The sequence below is a fragment of the Bombina bombina genome, chromosome 2 (assembly GCF_027579735.1).
Source record: "Bombina bombina isolate aBomBom1 chromosome 2, aBomBom1.pri, whole genome shotgun sequence".
Taxonomy (NCBI): domain Eukaryota; kingdom Metazoa; phylum Chordata; class Amphibia; order Anura; family Bombinatoridae; genus Bombina; species Bombina bombina.
The window spans coordinates 1,024,934,003-1,024,955,942 of record NC_069500.1 but is presented as its reverse complement, the minus strand read 5'-3'; the positions used below and the strand labels follow the sequence as shown (position 1 = coordinate 1,024,955,942).

Below are 21,940 nucleotides of genomic sequence, written 5' to 3'. Positions count from 1 at the left end.
TCCAAAAGTGTTGAATGTGCTGAATTTTGCTGTATCTCTAAATATCTGAACCCATTTGAAAATATCGATAGATATGGGTGGTTCTTTTTGCCAGTGCAAAACATATCAAAATAGTATCAATAAATCGGTTCTAATAAAAAACAAATATGGGATTGGAACAAAGCACTTTTTAAGGGAAGAGTTGACAAACAAAAATACTCAAAATTAGTGAGCTAAGATTTTGCTTTGTTTATGTGTAGTACAAAAAATAAATAAAAGCTAGTTGATGGTAATGTAACCAAAGGCGAAAGTTACCCTCTCCTAGATCTTCTATATGCTGTTTGGGTTTTATGTTGTGAGGAGTTAACATAATTATTGGGATTTGACATTGTATATCTGTTTGGGTAGTAAGTATGTAATTTTCCCCTGGGGTATGATGTAATGGAAAGTACTGGAGTGATGATGGGTTAGTAGATACATGACAGTAATCCTGCAATATTTTACACCATACTTAGAATGTTTGCTCAACTATTGGAAGTCTCATACCGTGACAAACAGACTCTGTTTTGGGTAACCAGTAAGTACAGCCTATTTGAGGAAATTTAGTCAAAGAGTGCTCAGATATACCCATGTTTTATATAACTGGGGGTCATGGTGACACCATTCTAGAATATGATGTAAAAACACCCTGTATTTATATAGGCGGACATTTTGGACACCTAGACCACCAGAGTTCAAAGGTAAGTATGAAGACTCACAAGTTAAATGAAATAACCATCAGGCAATTGGATAGTCAAATTCTGGAAGATATATAACATTTTTGTAAGACTGTCATTTTGATAATGTGTACAATACCTAACCAGGAGGTGCATTTTGGCAGACAAGAAGATATTAAAGGACCAGTAAACACAATAGATTTGCATAATCAACAAATGCAAGATAACAAGACAATACAATAGCATTTACTCTGAATTTCAAATGAGTAGTAGAGTCTTTTCTAACACATGTATATTTCCACTCCCCATGTACCATGTGATAGCAATCAGCCAATCACAAATACATATACGTATAGTCTGAGTTCTTGCACATGCTCAGTAGGAACTGGTGACTCAAAAAAGTGTAAATATAAAAGACTGTGCACATTTTTTTTAATGGAAGTAAATTGGAAAGTTTTTTAAAATGACATGCTCTATCTGAATCATGAAAATGTAATAAAACCTGAGTGTCCCTTTAAACATTTAAGGTCAAGAAAACGTTTGTGGTAAGTTGCTTCAAAAAGAGTGATATGATCTGAAGACAACCAAATTCCTAAATATTTTTGGTTTGTAGACTGACATTTAAAGGGGGTTTGTGTTTTCAATTGAAGAAGACCTGTTGCAGGTAAATTGACAGGGAGATCTTCTGATTTGCTCATGTTAATTAAGAAATTTGACACTTTCCCAAATTTTTAGATTTATGTGGGTATCGTGGAGAGAGACAAGGGTATGTCAGTGAAAGTGAGTAATAGGTTATCCGGAAAATAAAGCAGATCTGTATGTGTCTCTCTCTATTGTTATCCCATTTATATGTGGGTTTATTCTGTTAAAGGGATACTGAAACCTTTTTTGTCTTTCATGATTCAGATAAAGCATGCAATTTTAAGCAACTTTGTAATTTACTCCTATTATCAATTTTCTTCGTGCTCTTGGTATCTTTATTGAAAAAGCAGGAATATAAGCTTACCAATCAGTTACCAATCAGCAAGCTGTACCCAGGTGCTAAAACAAAGATGGGCCGTCTCGTAAGCTAACATTACTGCTTTTTCAAATAAACACTAAATAAATCATTGCTTGAATGATATATTAAGAGAAGAAAATAGCCTGAGACTAATTTGTACATGTATTTTTACATGCACTTCCATATTTAACATGAATGGGAAAGCCCACAATATTCAGAATCCAATTACAGGAAAGGAGAACAAAATAAATAATGAAGGTATATTTTAAAGTTTGAAAACAGAATGGGTGAAGAACCCACTAGTGGAGAATACTCGTATAGCACTCTAGAGTCAAAGACATGTAATGTCTTATCACCATATGAATTGTGTTGGTTATTTGAAAACAGATAGTCCCTAACGACAAGTAAGAGAAAAGATCCAATGATAAAACATAACTTTTAATGATTTAATCTAAAATATAAGGGAAAGACTAATAAAAACTCACACTTGAGTATAGCTCTGCATGTGCTTAGATTCACATATATAATGGATTTATGCTTAGATGCCACTGTTGGCAAGGAGAATAAATGTGAATAATAACAGAATGTAAAGTTCAGTATCTTGCCCTTGGGCAAAATGTAAGCATTAATTGTTTAAAGTGTTATTTTGAATGTTTCATTTATAACACTTTATATAATTGATACATTAAGAGAACGTTACCTCAGTTAGGGTTTTGATAGTAGCACAATTTGGCAGTTGAGCACAATCTAAAAAGTGTTTACAAAATATGATGCTACTGGCAGCTGTTAAGACTAACAGTTTTGCCTAGAATATAGCTGTGTGTTTGTCTATGATTTCAGTGCTGTAAGAGTGTTAGTGTTGCTAGTAATAGTATTTTACTCTTTCTGCCTGTTCGCCATGCATGGTCAGGTTAGTGAAAGTACATTGGTTAGTCAATGGTTGAAAGTAATACCGATTACAAAGCATGTATTTTACTAATATTTGAGAGTAATAGCAGGCTAACCAATGTTGCTTTTCTTGCATTAGCTGCCAAATTTGTTTTAAAAAAGTAACAAACGAACTAAAGTAATGTATTCATGAGTAAATACTTATGGACTAAGTTAGTATGTGAAATATCCGTATTCTCTTCAAAGGGATAGTAAACCCCAACATTTTCTTTTATGATTCAGATAGAACATACAATTTTGAATAACTTTCCTATTTACTTCTATTATCAAATTTGCTTCATTATCTTGTTATCCATTGCTGAAGGAACAGCATTGCACTACTGGCAGCTAGCTGAACACATTTAGTTAGCCAATCACAAGAGACAAATGTGTGCAGGCACCAATTAGCAGCAGCTCCCACTAGTGTATGATATGTGCATTTTCTTTTTCAACAAGAGATACTAAGAGAACGAAGCACATTTTGAAAATAGAAGTGAATTTAAAAGGGCCTTAAAATGACATGCTCTATCTGAATCATGCAAGTTTAATTTTGACTTTCCTATCCCTTTAATAAGAGAATTGATGTCTCCGTAAATTTAACTCACTTAAAAAAGGTCAGGTTACCTAATGTGCTAATGTTAATGTACAAATTCTCACAATAAACGTTTAAGTTAAGCTCAACATTATCTTCTTGTTTTTAAGTTAGCATATAGATAAGCTAGAAATCATGCATTTATAGTTAGGTGGCATGTGCAGATATACATAGAGGGGCCGTTAAAAAGCAGGAGTTCCCAGTAACTCCTCAACAACAGATCCCTAACATGTTTCGCCGTGTGAATGGCTTTCTCAAAGGGTATGACGGGCGGCGCAAGATCGGCCTCTATTTATGACGTTTTGATCTTGGCCCTGCCTCCAAACGTGATGTCATCACAACGTTCTGATTCTGTATCAGAACTAAATCGCTGACATCGTTTGACTTACAATAAAAATATAGGAATATAAGTGCTGTCTTATGTGTTGTTTATTCTACATGAATATTGACACTTTTTTTTTTTTTACCTATGGGGTTCACTGACTGAATGTGGCTAATTCAAGTTAATGTAGCATGGAAACGGACAATTATAGTAATATATATATATAGTTATTAATGCTAACTTTTGAGAATGTTTGTCTGTTTAATTTTAAATTGTAAAGCAACTTTATTAACTTTAGGTAATACTTAATATTAAGTGTGATAAAAATTCTTCATAAGTCATTTTAAATAGTTAGATATTCTCTCATTCATATTAGAGTTTGCTACGAGTCTCTTATTTTGGATAAAAGAGTGAAGGTTCTAATTGGTGATAGTGGTATAAATCTTCATTTTTAGTTGAAGTGTTTATTATATTAAAGAGGTTTCCAACAATGTTCAACAAATTATATATACTTGGGAAGTGCTCTAAATAAGAATTAATACATTGTGACTGAAAAGCAACTTAGGTTTGTGAATGTGTGAAAATGTAAATGTACTATAAGTGGTGGATTTTGGTTCTTTAAGTATTAGATTCAAACCTTTATTTGGTGAAGTGTATTGTATTTATTATCTTCAATTAGATTATTAAATTGTAATGCGTTATATATTTATTTTCCATTTTTAAGATGAAGGTGCCTTTTAGTTTTAAATTAAGTGATCTTTTTGTAAAAATCAAATTGTCCTAATTGTTGGAATATAAATTTATACTCATTTGCCTTCTATATAGTGATTTTTGGTAATTTCATTTATAAATTTTATAGCTGAATGACAGTACCTGTTGGATATTAACTATGTATTAATGTTAAATTCATTATATTCTTATAGCATTTTCTATATTGTCCTAATGCTAAATTATAGATGTTTACAGGAATGAACCAAAATTATTTTGTTCATTTACACAATAAGGTTGAACAATATTGAGTAGGAATATCCATTTACTTTCTGCACAAAGTAATGTTTTTTTTTCTGAGTTTCCTCCTCAAATTCCCAATTCTATTTACTGGATTCCAAAGCATCTCACTTCAGATTGCTTTGATTGATGAGTGAGAAGGAAATGTTTTGCTACCGAAATAATTTTTTTCCAGCTTTTTTTTCTGCATTTTTGATGCTCCTTAAATGTTCCTGAAGTCTCGTCCTGATTTTCCTTGTCATCTTACCAACATAGGTTTTCTCACAATTACATTTGAGAGCATAGATGACAGTCTATATGAGCATTGATTTTATGGCACTTGCCAAATCTGTTGATGTCTTCGATTTTAAACATGGAACTGCATTACTGCGTGCCGCACATTTGAAGTGACTTGGGCTTACCATGTCAAATTTTTGGCTCTTCTATAACCCACTTGTACTTTTTCTCCCAGAATTGTGGAAAGTATTGGGTCCGATTTTAGTATATGCCAATTTTCATTCATGATTTCTAAAATTTCTCTAGAATTAGGGTTGTATGTTGTAATAAATCTGACATGGTTTTCTGTCATTTTAGGTTTATTTACTAGAAGTTCCTGTCTTGGTGTTAATCTGGCTCTAAATTCTTTTTTTTTCTTTCTGTAGATTGTGGCTAATAATCTCTCCTGTATTTCTTTTGCTCTCTGTAATTCTGTTCCGTTGAGCAATTTCACCTCATGCGTAAATATTCTCCTGTCTGCAATGATTTAATAGTATTGGGAGCATTTGTTAGATGCTATTTGTAGCTGTTTTTTTCCTATAGTCATCTGTGATGAGCTGTCGTCCTGCGTTTTTGGTGATTGTGAGATCTAAGAAAGCTATTGTGTTGAGATCTGCCTTATAGGTTAGCTTGATATTCAGCTCATTGTTGTTCAGATGTTTTAAGAATTGGTCTAGTTTATCCTTCGGACCTTCTCAAAAGAAGAGCACATCATCAATATAGTGTAGCCACAGTGGTATATATTTCATGTATTCTGTATTTGCATCTGAGAAAACTATATCTTGTTCCCAGCAACCTAAAAAATTGTTAAAATAAGTGGGTGCACAGGATGTGCCCATCGCTGTGCCGCAAATTTGTAGGTAGAATTTGTGATCAAAGGTAAAAAAAATATGATTCAGGACAAAGTTCAGGAGTTTAAGGATGAAATTGTAATGTTCTGTATTTTCTTCAGACCCCATTTTTAGAACGTATTATGCTGCTTTGAGTCCTAAATCATGGTTTATGCTGGTGTATAAGGATTCAACTTCAGCAGTTACAAGCCATGTTGTGGAACTGACACATAGATTTTCCAATTGTTTTAATACATCTCTTGTATCTTGCACATACGAAGGCATCAGAGATAAATATTCCCTTAGCCTAAAATCTACGTACTGGCTCGCTTTTTCGGTTAGGCTGTTGATACCTGATATTATTGGGTGGCCAGGTGGGTGGTTGATGTTGTTATGGATTTTTGGGATCAGGTAAAAGGTTGGTGTAGTTGGATTAGAGATGCTCGGAAAATGATATTCTTTTGTTCTTATTATTTTATGTTTTTTTGCATTTTCTATGATGTTAGAATAGCATTGTACATATTCTTTCATAGGGTTATACCCTATTTTTTTGTAACAGGTTGTATCCTCCAGTTGTTGTTCTGCTTCTTGTAAATATAATTTGGTAGGCCAAATTACCACATTTCCTCCCTTGTCAGAGGTTCTAATGATTACATCTTGCCACTTTTTCATTTCTGTAAGAGCTTTGTTTTCTTGTTTAGTAAAGTTTTAGTGGTATTTATTTCTTTCAGATTGATTATCTTGTAACAAACTACTTGGTTGAACATCTCTAGTTGAGGGCAGTTGTTTGTCTTAGTGATGAATTTTGATTTATTTTTTATTTTATCCCTCCACTGAGTTTCTTTTGGAGGTTCACTTTCTTTTAACAGTTCTTCCAGATTTTCAAGGGTAATTCTATCTTCCTCTATCCACATTTCTTGGTTATTAGGATCAGATTTGTCTTTGTAGAATCCTTTTAATGCTATTTTTCTCAGGTAGAGTTGAAGATCTTTTATGATTTTGAATTTGTCCATCTGGGGTGTAGGGCAGAAGGACATACAGTACCTGTTGTTAATACATTTGTATGGTGAACTGTTAAAGTTAAATTAGATAAATTAATAATCCTCATTGTTTCAATCTGATCTGGGAGAATGGGCTTGGTGCTCTTTTGTGTGGTTTTTGAGCTTGCTTGTTTTGTTTGTTCTGAGTACAATTTCTCATTTGTTTTTTGGTTTTCCCCCTGCCTCATCTGGTGTGTTTAATTCTGAAGAGGCACTTTCCTCTAAAAAATCCTTTTGTTTCATACGTGTAGCTATTGCGTTTGATATAGAGGTTGTCGCTTGTGTATCTGTGTAATTGTCAGTATTATCTGATTCTTCCCCTTTGGTGTCAGAAACTTCACTTTGTATGACATTTACTCGTGAGTGTCTATCTTTATTAGGGTTCCTTTTCCACTTATACACTTTCTTGTTTTCATAGTCTGACTTATCTCTGCTTAGTTTTCCTTGTTTAGTTTGTTTTATCTCCTGTTCGTATTTCTCTAATTCCTGTTGGTATTTTTAACAAGCACTTTCATATTTTAAAGTAGTTTTATTACATGCAATTAAACAATTTATATTGATGTCTTGAAGTGTTTAATGTCCCTTTAAAGACAAATGAATGGAATAGAAATAAATACACTGAAGAAAAAAAAATCAAAATGAATGAAATTACTAGATGTAACTAGATGTGAGTGAAGTAACAATGAGAATATATTGATATATATTATGATTAGGATGTGTGTAACATTTCAAAAAGAGAGAAAATGTAATGGAAAATTGTATTAAAATTATTAGCGTGATATAGAAAAAAAAAAGTTGTGACATTACAAAATAATAATGGAGTGATGAATAAAAGGACAGTCTACACCAGTTTTAACATTAGCCTATATTTTAGATCGTGATCAGATTTTCCTAGCTCACCCCCTCTACCCTAATGAGTCTGCTTTACAAATGGAGATGTCCGAAATCCAAACTTTGATTAGAGACGTTAAAAATGGCCGACAAACTCCACCCATTCCCTTCTCCTCCTACCATGAACTACCCTTCTCTTTGGATCTCATACTCTTGCACATTCAACCACCTACGTCATTAACGTGTAAACACGCATGCTCCTATATATGGAAGTGATGTAGAGGAAGTCCGTCTGTAAGAGAAAGGGACGCTTTTCTATATACTTACACTATGCATTGAATGTTCACTAAATAAATGGTCCGTGTGCAAATTTCAAATAGATTTTGGTTCAGTTTTTTCTGTTCCTCAGAAGGTGCGCAAGCATAAAAAAACCCCAAAGAAAGCGCAATCCTGTGTTTTAATCGGAGATCTAATTTTGATTGGAGTTTTTCAAGGGAGAGAGTCTATGATGTAGTTAATAGGCGGAGTTGTTCGGCCATTTATAACGATTATAATCTGAGTTTGGATTAGGAATAACTCCGTTTGTGAAGCAGACTGGTTACGGTAGAGGGGGTGAGTTAGAACAATCAGAACTTTATCTAACGTATAGGCAAATGTTAATATGGTTGTAGACTGAAACTTTAATTGAATATGTGAAACAGTGTGAGAAGCAAAAAAGTGTAAATGAGTAATTAGTGTATAAATATACCAACAAGTGAAGTTACATAAGAAATGACGGCACTAAGCGAATGGATGTCTGTGAGGGCAAATGTGGAAAGCAAGTACATATCATGAAAATATGAAGGACATTATTACAACTGAATTATTATAACACATAACTGGTTAACTATAGAAAAAATATGTGTGAGTGGACACAATAAGGAATATTCTAATATGATGAATAATTTGAGTGAACAGCTAATTCAAGAAATGAAAGAGACTATTAAGGAAAGAAACAAACATTTCTAGCCTGCTATAGGTTCTTAGTCATGTCATGACATGACTAAGAGCCTATAGCAGGCTCGGAACGTTGTTTGTTTGATTCCCTATGGACCCTGTATATATATATATATATATATATATATATAAAAAAGATCCTTTTAAAAGTCTTTGGTGGCTGGAAATATTTAGTATTTTGCATGACATTAGTGAGACCTGGCTCGTCTCTTCCATGCCCCAATCTGCGGAGTATGCTGTCTCCCTACCTTTGGAGCATGGCAAATTGCCATAGAACTGTCTATCAATGTTGTTTAGCTAGTTGTTCGTTCTGTGAGTGTGCTTCTCTGTGTGTGTGTGTGTTTGATATATATATATATATATATACACACATACACCACACAGTACTGTGCAAAAGTCTTAGGCCACCATTAGATTTGTTGTTTTAGTAATGGTATGATGACCATATTTCAATATTTCTCAGTCTCTATTAGAATACAACCAGAAAATACAGAATATTTGTATATTTGTATGTAGTATTAAAATACAGAAAGAAAAAAAAAAATCAGAAAAAACTGCTTCTATAGGCTAAAGTGTCAAGTATTTAATGTGACCTCCCCTTACACTTGAGCAATAACAGGAACCTGGCTCTCGTAAACTTTAATGGAATGGAACCCTAATTAATGTCATAGCTAACAACCGTATTTGTCCAACTATTTAATGTCAAAATGACTGCTGTGAAAAAGGTCTATTATACCAGGTTTGTGCAGGACATGCTTGAGCATTACATACACATGTAGTATGAGTTAAATTCATTGGAAGCTTGCTAATCATATCATTCTATTTAAAATGTCAATGATCACAGAATTTGATAGAAATAAAATCATACTTTTGCAGCAGCAGCAGCAAGGTCACTCTCAAAGTGGAATCAGCAAACAAACTGGATATTAAAGATGTGGTATTCAAGCTGTTATAAAGAAATTTGAAGAATCAAGAAAAAAAATCAGATGAGAAGTGTCTCAAAGCTTCTTCTTTGAAGCCAAGTTGACCCTCCTACAGTCTGAAAAAAGCTTGATGAGAAATTGTCTTTGTGGAAGGATAGCAGCCAAGAAACCACTTTCTCGGAAGGGGAACAGACTGAAAACGCTAAGCTATGCTAAAGCTCACAAAGATTAGAAAGATGATAAGTGGAAGAGAGTATTATGGAGTGACAAATAAAAGTTTAAAATATTTGTCAACAATATGTGAGAAGAAGAGTTGGAGAGAGATGGAAAAATGAGTGCTTGCAGCCTTCAGTGAAACACGATGGAGGGTCTGTCCTGGTTTCGGGCTGCATTTCTGCCAGTGGTGTTGGCGATATTGTCTGAATTGATGGGATCATGAATGCTAAAAAGTGCAGACAGATTTTAAATCATCATGTCATTCCTTCCGGTAAAGCCCCTGATTGGGAATGGTTTTATTTTTCAGCTTGATAACGATCCCAAGCACACTGCTAATGCAGTGAAATCATATTTGGAGAGAAAAACATCTGATAAAACACTCAAGTACTGGCCTCCACAGAGTTCAGACCTGAATATTATAGAGCCAGTATTGAATCCCCTGGACAGAGAAAGAAATAAAAGACCACCAAAATCTAAAGAAGAACTCTGGGAAGTGCTGATAGAAGCCTGGTATAGCATACCAGAAAATTACTTCAGAAAACTTCAGGACAGTCTCCCCAAAAGAGTTCAAGATGTGCTGCCTGTATAATCCATTTTGATCTGATTTTTTTTTTATATTTTGTGTACATATTTCCTTTATTGTATCTTAATAAAGAGACAGAAAAATAAATATGGATGGTCATTAAAACTTTTCTAAAACAACTAATCTAATGGTGGCCTAAGACTTTTGCACAGTACTGTATATATATATATATATATATATATATATATATATATATATATATATATATATATATATATATATATATGTGTGTATATATATATATATATATATATATATATGTGTATATATATATATATATATATATATATATATATATATATATATATATATATGTGTATATATATATATATATATATAAAATTTGTACTTTAAAAATAATTTTTTTAAAGTTAAATTAAGAAATAAAAATTCTTCAAAATTAAAAAATGTATACAAATTAAGAGTATTTAACGTTGGGTCCATCCATTTTGATCTGATTTTTTTTTTATATTTTGTGTACATATTTCCTTTATTGTATCTTAATAAAGAGACAGAAAAATAAATATGGATGGTCATAAAAACTTTTCTAAAACAACTAATCTAATAGTGGCCTAAGACTTTTGCACAGTACTGTATATATATATATATATATATATATGTATATATATATATATATATATGTGTATATATATATATATATATATATATATATATATATATATATAAAATTTGTACTTTAAAAATAATTTTTTTAAAGTTAAATTAAGAAATAAAAATTCTTCAAAATTAAAAAATGTATACAAAACAGAATTTATGTTTACCTGATAAATTACTTTCTCCAACGGTGTGTCCGGTCCACGGCGTCATCCTTACTTGTGGGATATTCTCTTCCCCAACAGGAAATGGCAAAGAGCCCAGCAAAGCTGGTCACATGATCCCTCCTAGGCTCCGCCTTCCCCAGTCATTCGACCGACGTAAAGGAGGAATATTTGCATAGGAGAAATCATATGATACCGTGGTGACTGTAGTTAAAGAAAATAAATCATCAGACCTGATTAAAAAACCAGGGCGGGCCGTGGACCGGACACACCGTTGGAGAAAGTAATTTATCAGGTAAACATAAATTCTGTTTTCTCCAACATAGGTGTGTCCGGTCCACGGCGTCATCCTTACTTGTGGGAACCAATACCAAAGCTTTAGGACACGGATGATGGGAGGGAGCAAATCAGGTCACCTAGATGGAAGGCACCACGGTTTGCAAAACCTTTCTCCCAAAAATAGCCTCAGAAGAAGCAAAAGTATCAAATTTGTAAAATTTGGTAAAAGTGTGCAGTGAAGACCAAGTCGCTGCCTTACATATCTGATCAACAGAAGCCTCGTTCTTAAAGGCCCATGTGGAAGCCACGGCCCTAGTGGAATGAGCTGTGATTCTTTCAGGAGGCTGCCGTCCGGCAGTCTCATAAGCCAATCTGATGATGCTTTTAAGCCAAAAAGATAGAGAGGTAGAAGTTGCTTTTTGACCTCTCCTTTTACCAGAATAAACAACAAACAAGGAAGATGTTTGTCTGAAATCCTTTGTAGCATCTAAATAGAATTTTAGAGCACGAACTACATCCAAATTGTGCAACAAATGTTCCTTCTTTGAAACTGGATTCGGACACAAAGAAGGCACTACTATCTCCTGGTTAATGTTTTTGTTAGAAACAACTTTCGGAAGAAAACCAGGTTTAGTACGCAAAACCACCTTATCTGCATGGAACACCAGATAAGGAGGAGAACACTGCAGAGCAGATAACTCTGAAACTCTTCTAGCAGAAGAAATTGCAACCAAAAACAAAACTTTCCAAGATAATAACTTGATATCAACGGAATGTAGGGGCTCAAACGGAACCCCCTGAAGAACTGAAAGAACTAAATTGAGACTCCAAGGAGGAGTCAAAGGTTTGTAAACAGGCTTGATTCTAACCAGAGCCTGAACAAAAGCCTGAACATCTGGCACAGCCACCAGCTTTTTGTGAAGTAAAACAGATAAAGCAGAAATCTGTCCCTTCAAAGAACTTGCAGATAATCCTTTCTCCAAACCTTCTTGAAGAAAGGATAGAATCTTAGGAATTTTTATCTTGTTCCATGGTAATCCTTTAGATTCACACCAACAGATATATTTTTTCCATATTTTATGGTAGATTTTTCTAGTTACAGGCTTTCTGGCCTGAACAAGAGTATCAATGACAGAATCTGAGAACCCTCGCTTTGATAAAATCAAGCGTTCAATCTCCAAGCAGTCAGTTGGAGTGAAACCAGATTCGGATGTTCGAACGGACCTTGAACAAGAAGGTCCTGTCTCAAAGGTAGCTTCCATGGTGGAGCCGATGACATATTCACCAGGTCTGCATACCAAGTCCTGCGTGGCCAGGCAGGAGCTATCAAGATCACTGATGCCCTCTCCTGATTGATCCTGGCTACCAGCCTGGGGATGAGAGGAAACGGTGGGAATACATAAGCTAGGTTGAAGGTCCAAGGTGCTACTAGTGCATCTACTAGAGTCGCCTTGGGATCCCTGGATCTGGACCCGTAGCAAGGAACCTTGAAGTTCTGACGAGAGGCCATCAGATCCATGTCTGGAATTCCCCACAATTGAGTTATTTGGGCAAAGATTTCCGGATGGAGTTCCCACTCCCCCGGATGAAATGTCTGACGACTCAGAAAATCCGCTTCCCAATTTTCCACGCCTGGGATGTGGATTGCAGACAAGTGGCAGGAGTGAGTCTCCGCCCATTGAATGATTTTGGTCACTTCTTCCATCGCCAGGGAACTCCTTGTTCCCCCCTGATGGTTGATATACGCAACAGTCGTCATGTTGTCTGATTGAAACCGTATGAATTTGGCCTTTGCTAGCTGAGGCCAAGCCTTGAGAGCATTGAATATCGCTCTCAGTTCCAGAATGTTTATCGGGAGAAGAGATTCTTCCCGAGACCAAAGACCCTGAGCTTTCAGGGGTTCCCAGACCGCGCCCCAGCCTACCAGACTGGCGTCGGTCGTGACAATGACCCACTCTGGTCTGCGGAAGCTCATCCCCTGTGACAGGTTGTCCAGGGTCAGCCACCAACGGAGTGAATCTCTGGTCCTCTGATCTACTTGTATAGTCGGAGACAAGTCTGTATAATCCCCATTCCACTGACTGAGCATGCACAGTTGTAATGGTCTCAGATGAATTCGCGCAAAAGGAACTATGTCCATTGCCGCGACCATCAAACCTATTACTTCCATGCACTGTGCTATGGAAGGAAGAAGAACAGAATGAAGTACTTGACAAGAGCTTAGAAGTTTTGATTTTCTGGCCTCTGTCAGAAAAATCCTCATTTCTAAGGAGTCTATTATTGTTCCCAAGAAGGGAACTCTTGTTGACGGAGATAGAGAACTTTTTTCTACGTTCACTTTCCACCCGTGAGATCTGAGAAAGGCCAGGACAATGTCCGTATGAGCCTTTGCTTGTGGTAGGGACGACGCTTGAATCAGTATGTCGTCCAAGTAAGGTACTACTGCAATGCCCCTTGGTCGTAGCACCGCTAGAAGGGACCCTAGTACCTTTGTGAAAATTCTTGGAGCAGTGGCTAATCCGAATGGAAGTGCCACAAACTGGTAATGCTTGTCCAGAAAGGCGAACCTTAGGAACCGATGATGTTCCTTGTGGATAGGAATATGTAGATATGCATCCTTTAAATCCACCGTGGTCATGAATTGACCTTCCTGGATGGAAGGAAGAATTGTCCGAATGGTTTCCATTTTGAACGATGGAACCTTGAGAAACTTGTTTAGGATCTTGAGATCTAAGATTGGTCTGAATGTTCCCTCTTTTTTGGGAACTATGAACAGATTGGAGTAGAATCCCATCCCTTGTTCTCCTAATGGAACAGGATGAATCACTCCCATTTTTAACAGGTCTTCTACACAATGTAAGAATGCCTGTCTTTTTATGTGGTCTGAAGACAATTGAGACCTGTGGAACCTCCCCCTTGGGGGAAGCTCCTTGAATTCCAGAAGATAACCTTGGGAGACTATTTCTAGCGCCCAAGGATCCAGAACATCTCTTGCCCAAGCCTGAGCGAAGAGAGAAAGTCTGCCCCCCACCAGATCCGGTCCCGGATCGGGGGCCAACATCTCATGCTGTCTTGGTAGCAGTGGCAGGTTTCTTGGCCTGCTTACCTTTGTTCCAGCCTTGCATTGGCCTCCAGGCTGGCTTGGTTTGAGAAGTATTACCCTCTTGCTTAGAGGATGTAGCACTTGGGGCTGGTCCGTTTCTGCAAAAGGGACGAAAATTTGGTTTATTTTTGGCCTTGAAAGACCTATCCTGAGGAAGGGCGTGGCCCTTACCCCCAGTGATATCAGAAATAATCTCTTTCAAGTCAGGGCCAAACAGCGTTTTCCCCTTGAAAGGTATGTTAAGCAATTTGTTCTTGGAAGACGCATCCGCTGACCAAGATTTTAGCCAAAGCGCTCTGCGCGCCACAATAGCAAACCCTGAATTTTTCGCCGCTAATCTAGCCAATTGCAAAGTGGCGTCTAAAGTAAAAGAGTTAGCCAATTTGAGAGCATGAATTCTGTCCATAATCTCCTCATAAGAAGAATCTTTATTGAGCGACTTTTCTAGTTCATCGAACCAGAAACACGCTGCTGTAGTGACAGGAACAATGCATGAAATTGGTTGTAGAAGGTAACCTTGCTGAACAAACATCTTTTTAAGCAAACCCTCTAATTTTTTATCCATAGGATCTTTGAAAGCACAACTATCTTCTATAGGGATAGTAGTGCGTTTGTTTAGAGTAGAAACCGCCCCCTCGACCTTGGGGACTGTCTGCCATAAGTCCTTTCTGGGGTCGACCATAGGAAACAATTTCTTAAATATAGGGGGAGGGACAAAAGGTATGCCGGGCCTTTCCCATTCTTTGTTTACAATGTCCGCCACCCGCTTGGGTATAGGAAAAGCTACGGGGGGCCCCGGGACCTCTAGGAACTTGTCCATCTTACATAATTTCTCTGGAATGACCAAATTCTCACAATCATCCAGAGTAGATAACACCTCCTTAAGCAGAGCGCGGAGATGTTCCAATTTAAATTTGAATGTAATCACATCAGGTTCAGCTTGTTGAGAAATTTTCCCTGAATCTGAAATTTCTCCCTCAGACAAAACCTCCCTGGCCCCCTCAGACTGGTGTAGGGGCATTTCAGAACCATTATCATCAGCGTCCTCATGCTCTTCAGTATTTTCTAAAACAGAGCAGTCGCGCTTTCGCTGATAAGTGGGCATTTTGGCTAAAATGTTTTTGATAGAATTATCCATTACAGCCGTTAATTGTTGCATAGTAAGGAGTATTGGCGCACTAGATGTACTAGGGGCCTCCTGTGTGGGCAAGACTGGCGTAGACGAAGGAGGGGATGATGCAGTACCATGCTTACTCCCCTCACTTGAGGAATCATCTTGGGCATCATTTTCTCTAAATTTTGTGTCACATAAATCACATCTATTTAAATGAGAAGGAACCTTGGCTTCCTCACATACAGAACATAGTCTATCTGATAGTTCAGACATGTTAAACAGGCATAAACTTGATAACAAAGTACAAAAAACGTTTTAAAATAAAACCGTTACTGTCACTTTAAATTTTAAACTGAACACACTTTATTACTGAAAATGTGAAAAAGTATGAAGGAATTGTTCAAAATTCACCAAAATTTCACCACAGTGTCTTAAAGCCTTAAAAGTATTGCACACCAAATTTGAAAGCTTTAACTCTTAAAATAACGGAACCGGAGCCGTTTTTATATTTAACCCCTATACAGTCCCTGGTATCTGCTTTGCTGAGACCCAACCAAGCCCAAAGGGGAATACGATACCAAATGACGCCTTCAGTAAGCTTTTTCTATGTATCTGAGCTCCTCACACATGCATCTGCATGCCTTGCTTCCCAAAAACAACTGCGCAATAGAGGCGCGAAAATGAGGCTCTGCCTATGATTAGAGAAGGCCCCCAGTGAAAAAGGTGTCCAATACAGTGCCTGCCGGTTATTTTACATAATTCCCAAGAATAAAATAACTCCTCAAAGCTATGAAGTATTAAAAATGCTTATAAATCAATCGTTTTAGCCCAGAAAAATGTCTACCAGTCTTTAAAGCCCTTGTGAAGCCCTTTATTCTTATTTAATAAAAATGGCTTACCGGATCCCATAGGGAAAATGACAGCTTCCAGCATTACCAAGTCTTGTTAGAAATGTGTCATACCTCAAGCAGCAAAAGTCTGCTCACTGTTTCCCCCAACTGAAGTTAATTCCTCTCAACAGTCCTGTGTGGAAACAGCCATCGATTTTAGTAACGGTTGCTAAAATCATTTTCCTCTTACAAACAGAAATCTTCATCTCTTTTCTGTTTCAGAGTAAATAGTACATACCAGCACTATTTTAAAATAACAAACTCTTGATTGAAGAATAAAAACTACATTTAAACACCAAAAAACTCTAAGCCATCTCCGTGGAGATGTTGCCTGTACAACGGCAAAGAGAATGACTGGGGAAGGCGGAGCCTAGGAGGGATCATGTGACCAGCTTTGCTGGGCTCTTTGCCATTTCCTGTTGGGGAAGAGAATATCCCACAAGTAAGGATGACGCCGTGGACCGGACACACCTATGTTGGAGAAATTAAGAGTATTTAACGTTGGGTTCAGTTCTCTTGAATAACTGCAATCAGGTTAGCACGAGAGTATGGGTGTTCGCCCCCCCCCCACCACCAGTTTTTGTGCTCCATTGAAGTCTATATAGGAATACGTTAATGTGAAATATTCTAGGTTCCACTTCTCGTATGCGTCTGAATAGCATTATACCTTTGAAGTATAAGGGCCATCTTCAGTAGTTATTTCTTACCACATTGGTGGTGCAATGGAGAACAGCACTGGATCCTACTTTTGATTCCCACCTCAGGCTGCTGCCTCTTTGGTTTGTGCTCCTCGTGAGTCAGATAGATAAAATATAGCGTGGTAGACCTCAAACACGCCGGATCTCCAGCATGAGAATATAAAGGCATTTGCGGTGCTGTGTTGTAGTCTAAACGAGGCAGGGACTAGCCAGAAATAGCCCAGGTGGTCCATAGGAGCCTGTGATGATCCGAGTAACAGCTAGGTTCACAGAGCTCAGTTAATGTGCAGCCATCCAGAATGAATACCTCACCTCAATCATTTTTTTTTTGTTAAAATGTTTTCTCTTTTTTAATTTTGCTCAACTATACCGGTACTAACTAAATAATAAAACACAGAAAGCTTCAGAACACTTTTATAAAAAAAAGGAAATTTATGCTTACCTGATAAATTGATTTCTTCTAAGATACGACGAGTCCACGGATTCATCCTTTACTTGTGGGATATTATCCTCCTGCTAACAAAAAGTGGCAAAGAGCACCACAGCAGAGCTGTCTATATAGCTCCTCCCTTGACTCCACCCCCCAGTCATTCGAACAAAGGTATAGGAAGAAAAAGGAGAAACTAAAAGGTGCAGAGGTGACTGAAGTTTTAAACAAAAAAATATAATCCGTCTTAAATTGACTGGGCGGGTCGTGGACTCGTCGTATCTTAGAAGAAATCAATTTATCAGGTAAGCATAAATTTCCTTTTCTTCTATAAGATACGACGAGTCCACGGATTCATCCTTTACTTGTGGGATACAATACCAAAGCTACAGGACATGGATGAACGGGAGGGACAAGACAGATACCTAAACGGAAGGCACCACTGCTTGAAGAACCTTTCTCCCAAAAATAGCCTCAGAAGAAGTAAAAGTATCAACTTTGGAAAATTTGGAAAAGGTATGAAGGGAAGACCAAGTCGCAGCCTTACAAATCTGTTCAACAGAAGAATCGTTTTTTAAAAGCCCATGTGGAAGCCACCGCTCTAGTAGAATGAGCTGTAATTTTTTCAGGAGGCTGCTGTCCAGCAATCTTGAATGCCAAACGGATGATGCTTTTCAGCCAAAAAGAAAGAAAGGTAGCCGTAGCCTTTTGACCTCTACGCTTTCCAGAGTAGACAACAAACAGAGAAGATGTTTGACGCAAATCCTTGGTCGCTTGCACGAACCACGTCCAAGTTATGTAACTGATGCTCCTTCGTAGAAAAAGGGTTAGGACACAGAGAAGGAACAACAATTTCCTGATTAATATTCTTATTTGAAACAAACTTAGGAAGGAATCCAGGTTTAGTACGCAAAACCACCTTATCAGAATGGAATATAAGATAAGGCAAGTCGCATCGTAACGCAGATAGCTCAGAAACTCTTCGAGCAGAAGAGATAGCAACTAAAAACAGAACTTTCCAAGATAGAAGTTTAATATCTATGGAATGCATGGGTTCAAACGGAACCCCTTGAAGAGCATTAAGAACTAAATTCAAACTCCATGGCGGAGCAACATGTTTAAACACAGGCTTAATTCTAACCAAAGCCTGACAAAACGACTGAACGTCTGAGACATCTGCCAGACGCTTGTGTAGTAAGATTGACAAAGCAGAAATCTGTCTCTTTAAGGAACTAGCTGATAACCCCTTCTCCAATCCTTCTTGGAGAAAGGACAAAATCCTAGGAATCCTGATCTTACTCCATGAGTAGCCTTTGGATTTGCACCAATAAAGATATTTACGCCATATCTTATGATAAATTTTCCTAGTGACAGGCTTTCGAGCCTGAATCAAGGTATCAATGACCGACTCAGAGAATCCCCGCTTAGATAAGATCAAGCGTTCAATCTCCAGGCAGTCAGCTGCAGAGAAACTAGATTTGGATGTTGGAACGGACCCTGAATGAGCAGGTCCTGTCTCAGTGGCAGTTTCCACGGTTGCAGAGATGACATTTCCACCAGGTCTGCATACCAAGTCCTGCGTGGCCATGCAGGCGCTATAGAGATTACCGGGACTCTGAGAAATTTGTTTAGAGTTTTGAGAGCTAAAATCGGTCTGAACGTTGCCTCATTTTTGGGAACGACGAACAGATTGGAGTAAAACCCCTGCCCTTGTTCTAATTTTGGAACTGGACAGATTACACCCATGGTATATAGGTCTTCTACACAGCGTAAGAACGCCTCTCTTTTTGTCTGGTTTACAGACAAACGTGAAAGATGAAATCTCCCCCTTGGGTCACAATTTCTAATGCCCAGGAATCCTGAACGTCTCTTGCCCAAGCCTGAGCGAAGAGAGAAAGTCTGCCCCCTACTAGATCCGGTCCTGGATCGAGGGCTGCCCCTTCATGCTGTCTTGGTAGCAGCAGCGGGCTTCTTGGCCTGTTTACCTTATTTCAGGTCTGGTTAGGTCTCCAGACTGACTTGGATTGAGCAAAGTTCCCCTCCTGCTTGGAGGCGGATGAGGAAGTAGAGGGACCGCCTTTAAAGTTTCGAAAGGAACGAAAATTATTCTTCATTTTAACCGTCTTGTCCTGAGGAAGGGCATGGCCTTTACCTCCAGTAATGTCAGAAATTATCTCCTTTAGTTCAGGCCCGAATAGGGTCTTACCCTTAAAGGGAATAGCTAAAAGCTTGGATTTAGATGACACATCAGCAGACCATGACTTAAGCCATAACGCTCTATGCGCTAAAATGGCAAAGCCTGCATTCTTAGCCGTTAATTTAGCCATTTGGAAAGCGGCATCTGTAATAAAAGAATTTGCTAGTTTGAGAGCCTTAATTCTATCCAAAATATCATCTAATGGGGTCTCAACCTTAAGAGACTCCTCTAGAGCCTCAAACCAAAAAGCTGCTGCAGTAGTTACTGGAACAATGCACGCTATAGGTTGCAGAAGAAAACCCTGATGAATAAACAACTTCTTTAGAAGCCATTCTAATTTTTTATCCATAGGATCTTTGAAAGCACAGCTGTCCTCAATAGGTATAGTTGTACGCTTAGCCAGGGTAGAAATAGCTCCCTCCACCTTAGGGACCGTCTGCCACGAATCCCGAATGGTGTCAGATATGGGAAACATTTTCTTAAAAGTAGGAGGGGGGAGAGAACGGAATGCCTGGTCTATCCCATTCCTTAGTAACAATGTCCGAAATTCTTCTAGGGACTGGAAAAACATTAGTGTAAGTAGGAACCTCTAGATATTTATCCATTTTGCACAGTTTCTCTGGTGGGATAACAATAGGGTCACAATCATCCAGAGTCGCCAAGACCTCCCTGAGTAACAAGCGGAGGTGTTCAAGCTTAAACTTAAAGGCCGTCACATCTGAGTCTGTTTGAGGGAACATCTTTCCTGAATCAGAAAGCTCTCCCTCAGTCAGCAATTCCACCACCCCCAAATCAGAACACTGTGAGGGTACATCGGAGATGGCCAATAAAGCGACAGAGGGCTCAGCATTTACTCTAATACCTGACCTGCTGCGCTTACCCTGTAAACCTGGCAGTTTAGATAATACCTCTGTAAGGGTAGTAGACATAACTGCAGCCATATCTTGCAGGGTGAAAGAATTAGACACACTAGAAGTACTTGGCGTCGCTTGGGCGGGCGTTAAAGGTTGTGACACTTGGGGAGAAGTAGATGGCAAAACCTGATTCTCTTCTGACTGAGAATCATCCTGAGACATACTTTTATCAGTTAAAATATGTTCTTTGCAATGTAAGGCCCTTTCAGTACATGAGGGACACATTTGAAGTGGGGGTTCCACAATGGCTTCTAAACACATGGAACATTGGCTTTCCTCAATGTCAGACATGTTAAAACAGGCTAGTAATGACCACAAACAGGCTTGACTTGACTTTAAGAGAAAAAAGCATACAATTTTTCCAAAACTGCTTTAAAACGATAAAATGATCTCAATTTTATGATAAATGTATCCCAACTTGCCAGCTAAGATTGCACCACAAGAAAAGGAATACTTAACCCTTAAGGACAAAAAACGTTATATCAAAAACGTTATATTTAAGCAAAAAAAAAAACCTTCACCTTGCCACAGCCCTGCTGTGGCGCCTACCTGCCCTCAGGGGTCTGCAAAAATCGATTAACCCTTCGATTATGCCCAAACGTTCCTGAAAGGCCCACCAGAGCTGGAGCTTGCTACTTGCATGGGGAATACAACTGTGCAACTGAGGCGCGAAAATAGGCCCCGCCCATCTACCTTGATGTCTCACAGCCTTAAACAATAACCGCACCAGAGCGGTCTAAAAATCCTAGCCATGTGGGTTCATATACCCAAGTCTACATGAAGCCATGTGTACCCTCCATTGCCAAAATAAATGAAAACGTTTGCCACAAAAAACGTTATTTCATCTCCCATCATAGAATCGTTTGCCCACAAACATCATGTTATCAGTCTCAACCATTTTTTACAGCCCAACATACAGGTCCAGTAATACCCCTCTCTATACATTAGGATTACTGCTTACCCCTTCCCTCATGGGGATACTGTCAGGAAATTCTGAAATAACACAGTCTCTCCAGAAAAAAATGACTGAACATACCTCAATGCTTGTAGCATGAAAAACGTTCCTCACACTGAAGTTTCTTAAGTACTCCTCAGCCATTCTGTGGGAACTACTCTGGATCTTAGTAACAACTACTAAGATTATCAGTCTCCAGGCAGAAATTTTCATCCATCTGCTGCTTGAGAAAAAATAGCACTCACCGGTACCATTTAAAATAAAAAAGTCTTGCTTGAAGAAAATAACAACTAACATTTTATCACCTCTTTCACTTTACCCTTCCTATTACTTAGAGTAGGCAAAGAGAATGACTGGGGGGTGGAG

General features: G+C 37.9%; 1 protein-coding gene across 8 annotated transcripts in view; it reads right to left on the bottom strand.

Annotated features, from left to right (window-relative positions):
* The window catches only part of BLTP1 (bridge-like lipid transfer protein family member 1), a 1,044,923-nt gene that overhangs the window by 137,957 nt on the left and 885,026 nt on the right, over window positions 1-21,940 (bottom strand). The window lies entirely within an intron of this gene.